Source organism: Octopus bimaculoides, unplaced genomic scaffold (genome assembly GCF_001194135.2).
Source record: "Octopus bimaculoides isolate UCB-OBI-ISO-001 unplaced genomic scaffold, ASM119413v2 Scaffold_117459, whole genome shotgun sequence".
NCBI classification, from domain to species: Eukaryota; Metazoa; Mollusca; class Cephalopoda; order Octopoda; family Octopodidae; genus Octopus; species Octopus bimaculoides.
This window is the reverse complement of record NW_026421380.1, coordinates 1-2,651: the sequence shown is the minus strand read 5'-3', so window position 1 is coordinate 2,651 and position 2,651 is coordinate 1.

Below are 2,651 nucleotides of genomic sequence, written 5' to 3'. Positions count from 1 at the left end.
TATATATATATATATATATATATATATATATATATATATATGTATATATGCATACAGGTACATGTGTATACATGCACATGTGTGCATGAATACTTACGTACGAATATACATACAAAATTACACGCACAAACACGTGTATATATGAATAGAAATGTGTGTGTGTGTATGAATATATGTATATAAAGGCGCAGGTGTGGCTGTGTGGTAAGTCGCTTGCAACCAACCACATAGTTCCGGGTTCAGTCCTACTGCGTGTCACCTTGGTCAAGTGTCTTCTACTATAGCCTCTGGCCGATCAAAGCCTTGTGAAAGGATTTGGTAGACGGAAACTGAGAGAAACTCGTCGTATATATATACATATTCTATTTTCTATTTTCTCTCCCTCTTTATTTCTGTGCTCCTTTCTGTCGAAGAGCGTAGGCTCGAAACGTAAAAGACTTTCTCACTTCCCGAGCGTTAAACTAATACATCTGTTTGTTGTTAACACACGCGTCTTCGTCTTTTGTTTTTTTTGTAAATTCTCTCTTTCTATCTCTCTCTCTCTCTCTCTCTCTCTCTCTCTCTCTCTCTCTCTCTCTCTCTGTGTGCATGTTTGTGTGTCTGTGTTTGTCCCCCCAACATTGTTTGACAACCGATGCTGGTGTATTTACGTCCCCGTAACTTAACGGTTCGGTAAAAGAGACCGACAGAATAAGCAAGAATAAGTGCTGGGGTCGATTTGTTCGACTAAAGGTGGTGCTCCAGCATGGCCACAGTCAAATGACAGAAACAAATGAAAGAATAAAAGAATACACAGATATATATTTATTTATACGCACACAAACGTATATGTATAAATTTATAGAGACAAGCATATATATGTAAACATATATGCATATATGCATACAGACATATATACATATATATGCATTTATATATACAAACATGCATGTATATACATATATGAATATGTACATATATACATACACACATATATTCATATATATATATACACACACATATATATATATATATATATATATACACACACACACATATATATATACACACATATATATATACACATATATATATATACATATATATACACACACATATACATGTATGCATACATGTACATTTATATGTGCGTATGATTTATGATCTACACAGTCACAATACACACACACACATATGTAAATATATGTATCTATGTATGTATATGTATATATGTATATATCAGTATAAGCATGCACATACACACACACGTATATATATACATATATACATGTATATATATATATATATATATATATATATATATATATATATATATATATATATATATATATATATTCCAATGTTGCTATACACATATATGTACATAGCAGTATATATATGTATACATGTGTGTGTGTATATATATGGATGTATATATACATACATACACACACGCGCGCGCACACACACACACACACACACACACACACACACACACACACACACACACACACACACACACGTGTGTGTGCAGGCAGGTATATCAATATATCAACAACACATTGAAAGAATAGGGAAAACGCATAGAAGGCACGCATGCGCACTCGTACTTATATACCTACTTGCAAATACACAACTTACATATACATTCCAATTCATGCAAACACATCTAGACTCACAGACATATACTCATGCACTTACACATGCATAGACGTACATGCAGGTATACACACATTCACATCTATACACATATTAAACATACACACTCATAGATGTACATACATACACATAGACGGACACACTTACGGTCAGCCATACACATTCCCTATGACACACACTAGTATAATTGTTACATACACACACATATTTATACATGCACACACGTACATATATATACATACATACATGCATACGTTATATACAAATACATATATACACATATATATGCACATATAAACGCATATATGTACATGCATACTTAAACATGAGCACACATACGTTTACACGTTCACACAGTTCTTAAGCGCATTTTTTCATTTCAAAGTTTCAGCTCAGAGCTGCGGCCATGCTGATGCACGTAATTTCTCAACATAAAAAATATTGTCGTGATAGATTTTAATAAATCTCATACTCATACACAAATATTTATATATACACACGATCGAGTGTGTATATTGTATACGAATGAGTGGGTATTTAATACATTTAACGCATGCGTGCACAATGACATAACTACGGGTAAGGGTGTATAAATATACTCGGCTTATATGTGCATTGAGTTCTCTGTTTAAATTGCGTGTGCATGTTTTTATATATATATGTATATATATATATATGTGTGTGTGTGTGTGCGTGTATATATGTGTGTGTGTGTGTGTGCGTGTATATATATGTGTGTGTGTGTGTGTATGTATGTATATGTATCTATGCATGAATATGTTGTCCTTGTGAACACACACGCACACACACACATATGTGTGCATGTATAAATACACACACACACACACACACACACACACACACACACACACACACACACACACATATATATATATACATACATGCACATAGTCAGAAACACAAATACTTATAGACAAATTAATACACACTTATGTATATGGCATATGTATGTGTATATATATACATATATATATACATATATATATACATAT